This window comes from Vespula pensylvanica, chromosome 12, assembly GCF_014466175.1.
Source record: "Vespula pensylvanica isolate Volc-1 chromosome 12, ASM1446617v1, whole genome shotgun sequence".
NCBI classification, from domain to species: Eukaryota; Metazoa; Arthropoda; class Insecta; order Hymenoptera; family Vespidae; genus Vespula; species Vespula pensylvanica.
In genome coordinates this window covers 141,590-155,645 of record NC_057696.1, presented here as the reverse complement: position 1 = coordinate 155,645, position 14,056 = coordinate 141,590, and the positions used below count along the sequence as shown (strand labels likewise).

The 14,056-nt window shown below is 35.2% G+C and overlaps 1 protein-coding gene across 7 annotated transcripts in view; it reads left to right on the top strand.

Moving 5' to 3' along the window:
• The window catches only part of LOC122633417 (protein sprint), a 139,974-nt gene that overhangs the window by 71,693 nt on the left and 54,225 nt on the right, over positions 1 to 14,056 (top strand). Inside the window, exon 1 of one of the 7 annotated variants that reach the window (XM_043821265.1) lies at positions 12,733 to 12,957. The exons of the other annotated variants lie outside the window; for them this stretch is intronic. The gene's annotated coding sequence lies outside the window, so the exon portion shown is untranslated. Of the gene's footprint in view, positions 1 to 12,732; positions 12,958 to 14,056 lie in introns of those variants that run through there. 7 annotated transcript variants of the gene reach the window in all.

The following is a 14,056-nucleotide window of genomic DNA, read 5'->3' as shown; positions in this document are numbered from 1 at the left end:
TTTTTTTTATTTTTATTTTTATTTCTTTTTTTTTTACGAATGTCAAGCTACGAGCTTATTTACGACTTCGATGTCGCATACTCGGAATGAATACCCAGATACTTGAAACGTATTCCCATTTAAAAATATCGCGCGAACACTCAATATATCCTGGTTGATTATTTTCCTTTCGACTCGAAAGCGTATAAATACGATGCCCGTACCTTTTCGATCGGCTACTTTTCCTCTTATCCAAAATCGTATTTAGGATTGCATTGTTCTTTCTTTTGGAATTTCGAGTTTAAACGAAATTGGCTCTGAATTATTGTAATATAAAAGCTTTCCATTGGAAACATTGTTTTATTCAAGAAAATTTATCGGTCTTATAACTATTATGAATTTAATCGTCACACTTTCTAATTCGCTCTCCTAATAATTCTAATACTATTTGATGAGTATCGCACGAAGACAGAATCTTTACGATTTGTTTGACTTTTTAATTAATTATATCATCCGTTAATTAGTAGGTACATTGTCATGATATACTAATTTAATGTTGTAATGCAATATTTCGCTAAAGATCTTTACGTCAGCTATAAAACATTTTCTTCCATGCTTAATAATATCAAATTGTTATGTATTGTTTATATATAAATAAATAAATAAATAAATATATATATACCTAATAAATCTATTTTTTAAGGAACCGCTAATACTTTATAATTAAGACATTTAAATATATATACGAAAGTGCAATACATCGAACAAGTCAATGGTTAAATGAGAATGAAGATCACACCGTCTACGACAGTGTTTACACGTCTACGTAGCTTAGAAAGAGAGGGAGAGAGAGAGAGAGAGAGAGAGAGAGAGAGAGAGAGAGAGAGAGAGAGAGAGAGCGACACGAGACACGCGTTCTGCTCATAGAAAGCGCGTATCTCGCGCTTGTCAGTGAGACTATGTCTCTATTCGTCTCGTTTCATTCGTCTTTTCCTTGTCTAATTTACTTGCGTATATGTACTTTCTCTTTCTAATCGATTCGTTTTTCGCGATCGTTCGAAAACTCGAAGAGTCGGCATATATCGTTATTGCGTTTCCGTTACAGGAGAGAAATCGATAAATTGTGACTTTAACAGAAAAGAAAAAAGAAAGTAGCAGGGTGATGGATTTGGAATGAATAATTTCATTTTTGTACGATGGAAAAAGCGTCATCGCGATTCTTCGAAAAATAAAATATGAACTCGAGAGATACGAATGTGCATATTAATATTCGAGAGTAGATGAACTTTTTAACGGCCATTCATTTTTTATCCCTATTCTGAATATATAAACGAGCTACGTAACGGGAACGAGTTTAATTCGATTTTTTTGGAATCATTGTTTTGATGATATTCAAAAGAAAAAAATTAAAAAAAGGACTGATAAATTTGTAGATTTATAACTGAAAGTTTATTACACAAAATACGAATCAATAAGAAATATTAGAGTCGTTGATATTTTAATTTTTTCATAAGTATTACGTCATTTTTTCCACGATAGTATAATATGCATATACATAATGAACAAGAGTAACTCAACTGAAAATCAACGAAAACCAGTTTCAATTTCAACTGAAACCATTAACTGAGGCTGAAGATGGAAAACTTGATGACAATAAAAAGATAAAAAAGAATCGTTTGAAAATTTTTCATAGAGTATACCGTTACACAAACTTTTTCAACGATCGATGAATCTCTCTCTCTCTCTCTCTATCTCTATCTCTATCTCTATCTCTCTCTTTCTCCCTTTCTCTCTCTTTTTCTCCCTTTCTCTCTTTTTCTCTTTCTTTCTCTCTTTCTATCTCTTTCTCTCTCTTTCTTTCCCATTTTATTGTAAATGCATTCTCGCGCTTTTCGCGAGATGGTAGCGAGAAAAAAAGGAGAGTACTCCGAGGGTCCTCTTAGCAAATGCCACGTTTTCCATCGGTCTTTGTCTCTCGCCAATTTACACCATTTACAAAAGCACTCGCCTCGAGAGCGCCGCGTGGCCTTCAGAGAGAAAATCGATTTGCGCGTTTTACAATGGGAGTGTAAAGAGAGAGAGAGAGAGAGAGAGAGAGAGAGAGAGAGAGAGAGAGAGAGAGAGAGAGAGAGAGAGAGAGAGAGAGAGAGAGAGAGAGGATCTCGAAAGGAAGAGAACGTGTGCCGGCGACCCCTTTTTTCTTTCTTTTTTTTTATTTTTAACAGCCACCTCCTACCGAGGCTTGCTCTGGCTATGAAGTGTGCGTCTTTGTCAGCGGTCACAATACGTTCGAGAGAGGGTATAGGGGGATGTCGCGTGTTACATCCCTCCTCTCTCGGATGCTAACTCCTCGAATCTCTCGCACTTCTTCTCATTGAAACCATTTTCGTTTAGTCGCGGCAGGATTTTAATCAGACTCCGTGATACACGTTTGGGAAAATAGTTTGGGTCGCTCGTTTCGCAAAAAGTATCAAACAAATCTCTCTCTTTCTTTCTCTATCTCTTTCCCTCTTTCTTCTTTCCTTTCTGTTACTTTCGAAGTGAAGGGAAAAGACCCGAGGGTTGTTTTTCCTCATATCGCGAATACAATGACCACGAAGAAGCATCATTGTCGCATGGCGTTATGAGGTGAAAAATGAAGAATATCTCTTTGGAATGTTTCCCTCTCATCGTTTTCAAGGCACGACATTGTTGTATCCGCATTCCCTTCGTGCTTTCCTCCTTAATCCCTTTCACGTAGCGATCGTTGAACTACTGGTATGAGTATTTTCGCTCCTCATAAATTTACTTCTTGACATTTTTTCTTCTATATTAAACTAACCACAAGAATATAGCGACTTCTTTCGCTTACCGAAATGTTTCAAAACACTTTCAAAAAGATTAAGAGATAGAAAGGAAGGATCAAAAGACAGAGGAAGGAAGAAAAATAGACAGATAAAAAATTTAATCTAGACCAGGCCAAAATTATACGACAGAAAGTACAATAGAAAATGTAATAAAAAAAAAATCTTAAAATTAAATTGTAAAAGGTAAGTAAGTCTATCCTCTCTCATAAAGATATTAACGTAGAAAGTAGTCGACTACTTATTAGCAATAAAATATATAATCCGTAATGTGTTGAACAATTAATTCTTAAAAACAGATATAAATGATCGAATATTATGAATATAAATTGGTAGAGCATTTCATTGGAATAAGAAAAAATAGAGAGAGAGAGAGAGAGAGAGAATATTTACGAAATTGCAAGCTGGCTTATCAAAGTGCCGCCGATGACATAAGAAAACACAAAGACGCAAGGAAGTTAGAATTTTTTTTGGAGACTTCAGTCTCGATTTATGGAGATTGTATATCATTTCTTACTGTCGGGTAATCCATTGCACTCTCTCTCTCCCTCCTCTTTTTCGTTCTCTCCCTTTCTATCTCTATCTTTTCTCGTCCGCTCTCTTCTACGAGACTTTCCCAGGAGGATGAACGGTGCCGAGGAAATTGCAAACGCAGTTTCTCCGACGCACCATCCCAGGAAATAACGATGCGTCTATGTCGCGGATGTCTTGCTGTTTCCTTTTTGAAAGGAGCCTCGTCGGATGAAAATTTCGTACGGAAATTTCGAATACGTTGTCGTGGACGTGTGCCGTTCAGTCTCTTCCGGGAAGACTCTCTCTTTTGGGAACGCTTCGCAAAATTGCTAAAATGGCCGAAGATATACAACATAAATTCGCATATAGATGTACATAAAATGCTTGTAGATTTTGTAAAAATAATTTTATTTATTTGTTTATCGTTTACTTGGTTACTTAAATGGTACGTTGGACTTCGACGAGAATATTAATCCGATATTTTGCAATGAAAATCTATACAAACGTAATATCTCATTATCACTCGATAATAAAGCCTTTTTTATTTTTATGTCGGTGTTAAAGGTTATGAAAATAGCATTTTTCATAAACGTTATACCGATCATTGCATTAGTCGTTGCATCAATCGTATTTATCTTTTTGTTTCTTTTTTTTTTATTGTGTGTGTGCGTGTAAAATATAGAGTTTGTGTTCTTAGCCGAGTCTGTAGTGTCGACAGAGATTATATACATCGCAGACTTACGAGCGATGAGCCGGCGAAATTTATATGTATAAAAAGGACTTGCAAGTTCATCTTCAATGAAAGATGAACTCGCTCGCCCGTCTGTTAGGCGAGCACGCGGTCTTGACGATTTACAAAGCGTCTATCGATGATCCACCGGACGGTAATTTAATTTTCCGCGAACCGGTAACCAGGAAGAAATACCGCTTTGATTTCGATCTTCTAGTTCTGCCACGACTCAAAGAGCTCACTCATATTATCTCATTAAGGACTAATGAGCCCGAAGTGATTTTCTTACCACATCGGAGCAATAAACTCTCCTCCCCTTTATGCTCTTTTACAACTCGATTCGAAAGGAGAGAAACTATTGCTTGACGTTTTCACGTTGAATGACGATATCCTAGATAATTAATAATATTGCTCGTAACAAGAATCGCCATCTCGATTCTTGTAATTTAACGATCGTTATTAATTGATAAGTGCGTTGTTAAAGAACAGACGATAATAAAATGTTAGAAAAAGTTACAATTATAAGATGCAATAAATTATACGAAGAGATGCGTTCGGTTATTAATTGTGTAATTATTTTTTGATCGTACACATATTTTCTCCGTTAGAGACGTAATGAGGGATAATAATCGAAAACAAAAAATAAATAAAAATTATGCCAAGTGGACGTTTATTAAATATCACTCTACGTTCAGATTTATCGTAAAATCGATCTCTTCCGATCGGGATCTGAATTTTTTTCCTTTTATTAAAATGACTTGTACCATTGAAATATAATTAATCGATCAAGATCTCGAACGATCTCCTTACGCCGATAGATCGCGAAAAGCGATAGACGAGAATTAAAACTTACGCGCACGCGTGTGTACACATACGTACACTTCTTACACAAACGCACGTACACACACACAGACACACACATATGTATATATACCTACATTTAAGAGCGTCGAAGGAGTAGTAGCAGTATCTAGCTTTATCTACGAGTTTATGAAATATTCATGCATCGTTTGGAGCGTGCACGAGTGAGAAATATCTCATAGAAGTCGCACCTTCGCAAGGGGTAGCTTATATTTTTTCGTATTAACTCGTATTTTCTCAAACATTTATATTCGGTGCGCAGATATAGGTAAGATATTCGCGTAATAGAGAGAATCGTTGCCATTACCGAGGCAACTCGTAATCCGCTATTTATAATTCACCGTAGAATAATTAACCGGCTACGTTTGAACGAACATGTATACGTTTGATAAAAATTATTTATTCTCTCTCTCTCTCTCTCTCTCTCTCTCTCTCTCTCTTTCTCTCTCTTTCTCTTTCTCTCTCGCCGTGCGTGCCTTCCTACATATGTATTTATATACATCGTCTCTGTTTTTAAGATATATCGACACGTTAAGTTATTCTCGCGCAAAGAATCTCTTAGCTTTTTACTTTCGAATCACTATCTTGATCTTGAGGTACAGTCAAGAATTTAAGATTTTTTCAAAATCTTTCCACACATACACACTTAGTAGTCATAGTAATTATTATTACGAGCGTGAAATATGAAATAACGATGATCACATAGATGAAATGTGTGTATTGAGAAAAGTAGGAAAAAGATAAATATAACTATGAAGTTGAAATGAATCAAAAGTAAGATTCCTTAAGAAAGCAGAAAAAGTTTTCAAGCGGTAGGATCGTTCAAACCATAATGGGAACAACACATGCGAGGGAAGAATATAGAACGAGTTCTCTCTTTGATACAGAATACACGCCGCGATTACTATACTTGCCAGGCGACGAGTTGAAAAAAAAAAGAAAGAAAGATAGAAAGAAAAAAAGAAGAGAAATAAGAACGAAAAAAAACAAAAACACGTTTAATATATTATTTATTAATTTAAAACGTGCAATCCATACATTTATATATACGATTTATTTGAAATATCAATAAATCTACTTTCCGTTTGTAATAAATGATTTTAATAATTATTATCTGGAAGGGCTAGAGATCGTTGTCGTAAGTCTAACAAAACGTGTTCCGCGAAAATCTACGAGCTCTATCATTAACTCAAGAACCTGTCTTTCGCTTGTTGCTAGTAAGAAAAAAAGAGAGAAAGAGAGAGAGACAGAGTTCTTTTAACGGTCTCACTCGGTATGGTATTCTTATGGGCGTGGATCGTCTAATTACTTTCTCGAGACGATTAGTGAACAAAGAGGATATATACAGTGGGTTGCGTCTATTTGTGGAAGCCGACCAACTGGCCGAGAGGTTAGACTCGACCTTCACTCTCCCGGCTATAGAACTCGAAGAACGGCTCCCGGTTTCTTGCGGTGCTTGCACCTTCCTTATCTACTGGTCTTCTTCTTCTACTTCTTTTTCTTCCTCTTCTTCTTCTTTTACTTCGTTCATTTTTCTAACAAGTTTAGTTTCAGACATTTTCTATTGCCCGAACGAAAACATCGTCGATCGTTTGCTCTTTGGTCTTTCAAGGCTATATATCTCGTAATCGTTCGCAGACAATTATTCTTCAAAGCCATTTAAATGCATGAGGTAGCATTGTGTGGAACGAAACCAAGAAGAAATGATTCGATCATATCCGCTTGAGAGTATGTCAGATCATTTTTATAGATTTTTGTTCTCTTTTGCGGTCCCACATTGTTTGTTGCTACATTATTCGAGCGTTTTATAAATGTTTATAAGAAAACATTGACACTCCTACCGTACCATTCCTATTTCCTTAGATCGCTTCGTTGATTCTTGGTAAAATGACTCATGATATACGATTGATTCGTTTCTTTCGCAGCTGGTATCATCTAATAAAACCGTGGAATGCGAGTCCTTATCTAAAGTGAGTCTGCTGCATATCAACAAGTATATTCTGAGTAGATGATTTTATATCATCGTATAAACAATCCAAATGAAGGACATTTGGAGAGAGGGGGGGGGGAGAGAATGTTCGCACATGGAATTAAGAAATATAAAAAAAAGGATAAAGAATGTATCTAACGCTAGAAAAGATCCAGCATTTATCAAGAAATTCAAAAAATTATAAAATCTTGTTAATATTCCAGGTAATGTCTTTTCAGCAAAATTTTGTTAATATTCCAGGTAATATCCTTCCAGCAAAATCTTGTTAATACTCCAGGTAATGTCCTTCCAGCAAAATCTTGTTTTTTACTATCTACTTTTCATCTAATATAAGGTAGGGGAAGGGCATCCTGAAAGTTTCGACATTTTTTGTTTTACAATTTTCGAGAACTTCGGAATCTTACGTTTCTTAACATTTTTAATTATTAATAAAAGCTTAGAAATTCGAATTAGTTTATGTCTTTTACCATCTTCGATTTCAATTCGAAGGAGTCTCGAAGCAAATAATACGTGTTCTTCGTTTTTCAATTTCCCAAGAATCGTTTCGATGATAAAGAGCTCTCGAGTTCGACCTATCGAATCGGATATCCTTTCTGCATCCACTCGGGAGCTTCTTCTCTTTCTCGAAACGATAGGCAAGATTACACACTTTGCCTTCTCGTCGTGATCATCTCGGCATCGAGAAGGAGATCCAATTAGGAGAAAAGGCTGTTCAAGTTCTGAAAAACGGATGCCTCGATTTTTCGTCCCCACAAATCTTCAAAAATGTGAGAAAGGTAAAAAGGAAAAAAAAAGAAAGAAAGGAAAAAAGGTGGCGGTGCCGATCGATCAACGGAAGAGCAGAGAACGTCGCATAATTTTCCGGCAAAAACTCTCGACCCTTTTTATTCGTACAGAAGAAACTTCCTTTTAAATAAAAGAACAGACTTTCATCTGTGAAATTTTTCTTTGCTGTCTCTCTTTCTCTCTCTCTGTGTGTGTGTGTGTGTGTGTGTGTGTGTATGTATGTGTGTGTATGTGCTTTGAATGTTTCTCCCTCTGTCTCTCTCTCTCTCTCCCCTCCCTCTGTCTCTCTCTCTCTCTCCCCTCTCTCTGTCTCTCTCTCTCTCTCCCTCTTTCTTCCTTTGTGTTTCTCTTTCTCTATCTCTGTCTGTTTTCTGTCCCTCTTTATGTATGTGTATACCTCTTTCTCTCTTTGTGTTTCTTTCTGTCTTCCTTTCTCTCTCTCTTTGACTCTACTTCTACTTTCTTTCTCCTGACTCTACTTCTACTTTTGCCATCACTTCTACAAATTTTTTTTTTCTACAAGAATGGTATTCATTCCGACCATCTAACTTTTTAAAAATTTGCCTTTGGATATCCGTGAGGAATAATAAGAAGCCAGAGAGGAAATGCAAACGAATGATTCGTCTTCAAATATTCTTCTTCTTTCGTCAGATTTTGTTTTCTTTATGTTTTCCTTTTTTTCTTTCCTTCTTTTCATCCTTTTATTTTTTCGTTTTGATAGTATAAGAACTCTCGGCGATTCGATAAAACGATTTGCTTCGCGTGATTCATCCGTAAGAGCTATCGTCGAAGGAGAGCCCTGGGCGTTATACGTTTATGGGAACCGACTGGTACGTGGAATGTCAAGCGAACACCTAACGAATAAGTGTGGGTCTGTCGACTAACTTTCGCCGAATCATCAAGCGGAGGCGATTATCCAAAACCGATGACAGAGACGAATATCGGCGGAGACGTGTTCATCGTGATCGTTTTTAATATGCATATATCTCAATTTAATATCCGATAAACTTTGATCAAACGTTAAGACTAAACGGTTGATTTATTAACCTAGTCTTTATTTATTTTTTCGTGTGATCAAAAAATAGAAAAAATCCATTGTTACAGCAAGATTTTTAACTTTTTTAGAAAAAATAATAAAATGATCCAACAAATATCAAATTGAATACCTTTGAAATTACTTTATATACAAAAAAAATCGAATTGAAAACGGATAATGGACGAAGTTAGCCAAACACAAAATAATAATAATAACAATAATCAACTAGGAACAATATAATATCAATTTTGATCTCGCTTGTATGATAATAAAAGTTGATAAGAGAAAGATTATTATAATAATTAAAAAATATCTTCACTCACCGTCTTCTCTCTCTCTCTCCCTCTCTCTTTCTCTCTCTCGTTCTTTTTCACAATGATATACTGACACTTTCTAGGTCTTATCTGCAGAAATATATAGTAATATAATACGAGAGGTAACAATGAGAGGCGGTCGCTCGTGAAACTCTCTTCTAACTCCGGAAATTCGCTGGAGTCGTAACGATCTCAAGTTCTCTCTCTCTCTCTCTCTCTCTCTCTCTCTCTCTCTCTCTCTCTCTCTCTCTCTCTCTCTCTCTCAATCTTGCTGGTTTGCAATAGTCGCATTCCGTCGTAGCCGATGGCGAGGAGTAACGGCAGGGCCATTTCCGCGCGATGATTTCTCTGAGTGCATTGATGCGTGCACATGCTGCTACCATGCCATAGGTTTCTATCGATACTTATCGATCGAAAACTACGAGGATTCGAAATATCGTGCATTCACCATTACCGTAATTATTTCGTCGTACTCTTATAAAATATTTCTTTTCCTTATCGATTTGACCTGCTCGTTAAAACTTATCATTTTTATAGCCTTTCTAAATTATAATGATTTTTATATTTTTATTTTTTTTGTATCTCTAATTCGAATTTTATAATATTTTTTATTCTCAAGTCGGTATTTTCTCTAAACGGTCGTCAATTTTAGACTCAGCTACGACGGTAGAACACTATACGTTATTAATTTTATTTCTTAATTAACGTCGCGCGTAATTTTTTTTTATTTTTTTTTTAATTTTTTTATAAATGAGACGAAATAAAGATATCATCGTAAACAGGAAGTTTTCATAAAATAACTCATTAAAAGATTCATCATTTTCTTGGTGCTACTTGTTTATAAAAGAAAATCGATAGACGAGCTAGACGAGTCTAATCGAACGTATCGTTTTACCGTCGTTTTCTTCCACACGCGTAAACTTAACTAGTAGAGTTAGGCCTCATTGACTCCTACACGTGCCCACACATGTTACCCACGTGCGTGAATACCCTCGCAAAAGCGTTAGAAGATAAACTAATCGTGCATGTTGAAAAACTTTTATGCTGGCTCGATCGAAAATATCGCTTTTTCGTTTTTACCGACGTTGCGGATTTTCTTGCTAAGTAAAAGAAAGACAAATACTTGCTTTGTATCTAGATCTTCCTTCGTGTTTCTTCTATTTTCTTTTTTCTTTTTTCTTTTTATCCTTCTCTCTAACGAGATACATTTATACGTATATGTAGATATCAAAAAAATTAGGTTTTGGTTAAGTAAACAGAAGTTAGAGAGACTTTCTCATAACAAAAACATTCTCGTGACAAAAACATCTCGTTCTTAATTGCATACCATAGACCTAAAGAAAAATCTCATGCGTGTCTGGTATGCAAAATTATTTTTCCACTTTTTTATTTTTTTTAATTTCTAGACAGGGTCAACATCGACTTAAAAATAATTAGAATTCCGCGAGATGCATCGCGGAACTTCGAAGCATAACGTCCATCGTAAAATATCGGATTTTAAGAAGAAAATTCGTTTTTTTAAGCTATCAAATGGTTAGCATCTTGATCGTCGTGCCCAATTTAACTAGCTCATAAACTTTAATCTTTTTTTTTTTTTCCTTATTTTCTTTAATCTTTGCCGACGATTCATTCGAAATTTCTTTCCTGATCGTGTCGTGGGAGTCTTGCAACTGACGATTCCAAGAAAAGATTACGTAGGCGCTTTACATTTTTGATTTCCTTTTTATCGTACTCTTGAATTCGTCGTAACATACCAGATATAACTTTAAAAGTTAAAAAGATTAGATTTGAAATGAATAAAACTGATCACGTTCTTTTTTTCACAATATTTTAATTTAATTTTAATTTTACATATTTCTCCTTTATACGGAATGAATACGAATAGTGAATTTAATTTTAATTTGATCAATTAATTGTAAAAGGAAAATAAAAAAAAAAGAGAAAAAAGCAATTATAAATACTCAAATTAAAAATCGATAGAAATAAAGATTTTTAATGAAAAAAAGAATAAAGATGAATTCGAATTAGTTATAAATATCATTTCTTAAATTTACGGACGATGTAACTTTAGGCGAGACATAACGAAAGAACGAACAAAAGCGAGATCGTACGAGGATTGACAAGAAGAAGAATTCTATTTTTAGCGATCAACGTGAGCCGATGATCCAGTCTTTCGAGTCTATCCCTTAACGAGACATCGTCGATCGCCATCGAGCGTACACCATCCAAGGAGTACCGACTTCGATATATTGTTAATCCCCTACCTTCCCCTATCCCTACTTCACCCCACCCCTTTCAATTGCTCTTTGTGGGCGTACACACATTTTTGTTTCCACGTACTTACTTACCTCCTCCTTTGGAGCGTTAGTGCAAGAGAACGAAGATAAATCTCGACTAGTATACTCGGTGCCACATAATACATTTCGAATGAAATTTAACATTTAAGATATTACAATCGATTTTAGAGACGATTTTCTTATCGTAGAAATATGTTCATTGTTATATAAGTAAATATATACATTTCCTTAATCAGCCCTGATTACGAAGAGAATGTGGACTGAACATTTAGAAAACAATTTTAAACAGTTATTCTCTAATTCTTATCATTCTCGATTTGAAGAATAATCTTGGAGAATCATCCGATTTTTGTTATCATATGCTTGCTTTATTTACATTCGTAAATGTTTCAAGATATTTCTTAACGCGTTCACTCTATCGAAGGTCAGCGTTTATTTGTTAAATTTTTCGAATCGATTATTTTAATTTATAAATCAAATGCCATCGAAGAAATTTGGAATAACTAGGAAATAATTAGATGAAAAGTTTGCTATGTAACGATTAATAATTTTATTAATAATACAATATTGTATTCATGTAATTGTATTTTACATAAACTATTGTATTAATATGATTGTATTTTACATATATTACATAATACAATTCACGTATTATAAATATAGACAAATATAGACGAAATATTATTTTTCTAATATTAGATTTAAAAATAGATTATATTTAACAAAAATAAAGTTTTCAACTAACCATATTAAAACGGCAGAGATAAGTAAAAAGTGGAATTGACCATTGCGTTCTTTACAATGTGTGTTTCTTTTTTTATGTGATCTTTTACCGATTGAGTCATGAAGAGTCGAGAATTGGTTATGAGTGATAAGCAATGAAATAAAACCATTATTTATATTTATATATTTTTTATATATATAAGATGTATTATAATAATTTATAATAATTGTAATAAAGAAAATACTCCCGTGATCCTAAAAATAATAGAATAGATACAAAATTCTCATAGTAGTTAAGACGCTAACACGACACCCTATAGAAAGGAGTCGCATATATAGGGTGTGTGTACGAAGATACACGGAATAAGAATTCTTCATACACACACACACACACACACACACACACATGTATATATGTATATATATATGTTGGATGTGATGTGTATAATTATGTATATGTACATATAAAGCGAAGCAAGCAGCGAGAGTAAGAGCGGGAAAGGAAAAAAAGAGAGAAAGAGAAAGGAAAAGATTGGTGGAAGGAAGAAGAGACGAAGGAACTTTGGTCCTTTGAATGGGTGTGTGTGTAATGCGTGTATGTGTGGCTTGCGTGTGTCGTGGGTTGGTTATATGTATTTGTGTTCGTAAAGCGAGTATAGACAACACCGTAGCGGCAATAAGGTGCCCATGCACAGCGCGCTAAAGTCCACCGATGCAGCTGGGACTATAGTGTTTAAAGTAACGCGCAGTCAGTCCATTCGCGACTGCCAGCCGGGCAAGACATTCGGATCTCTTTGTCTGCTTGCCTCTTAGCCGAGTCGTGGCGCGTGCAGTCGCGCGCGTCCGCACACAACGACGCACATAGTGTTTCTCCATTTTACAAAAGTATGTATGTGTGCATGTGTGGTTGTGTGTGTGGTATGTGTGTACGCGTGTATGCATGATGTGTATGTATATACATATATATGTACATAATATATATATATACATACGTATTTTGTCCGAATCGCCACGAAAAGTTCGGAAATTTGATTATTAGGAATATATATATTTTTCTTTCCGACGCATTGTTCAATTCGCGTCACTCGACACGTCTCAAGGTCGCTAACTCGTCGCGAGTATCGTCAATTTCTTCTCGAGGGAAAGAAGAAGAGAGTGCTGCGAGTGTCCTATTGTTCCCAGTTCGATGCGCGACGAAGAATGCGTTTTCTTGAGTTTTACTCCTTTTCTTCGTCTTCTTCGTAGGAAGACGCCGAAGGCCAAAGGCGACGGATGGAAAATTCGATTGTGTGTGCGTATGTGTGTGCGTGCGCGTGCGTTTCCTTTTACGAATATGAATATTTCATCGAATTTATTTTTCTTTTTTCATTTTTTATATATAATTTTTATTTTCTGTTGGATATATGAAAAAAATCAGTTCTCTTATATTTAACACGTTGAATGCTCGTAAAGATCGTACTGATGATCGCTACTCAATCTTGCAGATTTTGTTTCAAACATTTCTAAAAGTCTTTGTTTAACATTTGGAAAAAATAGGCTATTAATGGATATCTATACTTTCTAATAAAATTATCTTTTATTTAGAAAAAGTTATAAAAGATATAAAAAAATATGAATATATTAATCTAGTCAACGCGTTTATATATGATTTTCATTTTGCATATGTATACGCATTTCTATGGATTTTCGTAAATTTACAAGAGTACTTTAGCAAATGGTATTTTATTACGAATCGATCGTCTATTCGAAATTTTCCGATTTCGTTTCGGAGTACTCGAAAGCACTCGAGAGTTAACCACGGATGACCCAGACTCGGGCGCGATCGAGCATGAAATCAATTCGAGGTAGAAACGCGTAAAGCAAAGCCGGTCGGGTGCTTATCCGCCTCCGGGAAAATAAAGCCTCTAAACGATAAACGATTCGTGAATATAGCGAGCTTTTCTCTCTCTCTCTCTCTCTCTCTCTCTCTCTCTCTCTCTCTCTC